This window comes from Callithrix jacchus, chromosome 8, assembly GCF_049354715.1.
Source record: "Callithrix jacchus isolate 240 chromosome 8, calJac240_pri, whole genome shotgun sequence".
NCBI classification, from domain to species: Eukaryota; Metazoa; Chordata; class Mammalia; order Primates; family Cebidae; genus Callithrix; species Callithrix jacchus.
In genome coordinates, this window is record NC_133509.1 from 107,824,091 (window position 1) to 107,824,891 (window position 801).

Below are 801 nucleotides of genomic sequence, written 5' to 3' on the forward strand. Positions count from 1 at the left end.
ATGGCACGATCTCGGCTCACCGCAACCTCCGCCCCCTGGGTTCAGGCAATTCTCCTGCCTTAGCCTCCTGGGTAGCTGGGATTACAGGCACACGCCACTATGCCCAGCTAATTTTTTTGTAATTTTAAGTAGAGACGGGGTTTCACTATGTTGACCAGGTTGGTCTCAATCTGCCGACCTCGTGATCCACCCGCCTCGGCCTCCCAAAGTGCTGGGATTACAGGCTTGAGCCACCGCGCCCGGCCTCAACCACTCTTTAGACATACTCTCAAGATCCTCATTTTACCGGCAGGAAATCAAAGGATGACTGTAGAAGCAAACTGATAGTAACTAGCAGCCTCCACTTAAAACTGGGTCAACGAGTTTGCCAATCTCTAAACTCCAGTCCAAAGAACCTTTTTTTCACGTCAGACGGGTAATATGCCAGCATCATAACAAGGTTTGAGGGAGCACAGCTCACACATGCGCGTGAAAACCCAGTCATCATGCTGATGAACTATAAAAGGATTCAAATATCTCTTCTTTCAAGTTCAAAACATAAAAATGAATTTTGCTGGGCGTGGTGGCTCACGCCTGTAATCCAAGCACTTTGGAGGCCAAGGCAGGCGAATCACCTGAGGTCAGGCGTTCAAAACCAGCCTGACCAACATAGTGAAACCCCGTCTTTAAAAAAAATATAGAAAAAAATTAAAATGAATTTTACTCTCAAATCTAAAATTTGCAACACCAGGTTTGTCATATCACACAATGCTATTTTCATTAGCTACTTGAAAAGCAGGGAAGAAACCTTTTTCTCAGACA

The 801-nt window shown here is 45.4% G+C and overlaps 1 non-coding gene across 1 annotated transcript; it reads right to left on the minus strand.

Moving 5' to 3' along the window:
* Positions 1-405: 405 nt before the first annotated feature.
* Positions 406-508, minus strand: LOC118145420 (small nucleolar RNA U13). Its single transcript, XR_004730535.1, has one exon. It is a non-coding gene; the product is annotated as a small nucleolar RNA U13 (small nucleolar RNA).
* Between the last annotated feature and the right edge of the window lie 293 nt (positions 509-801).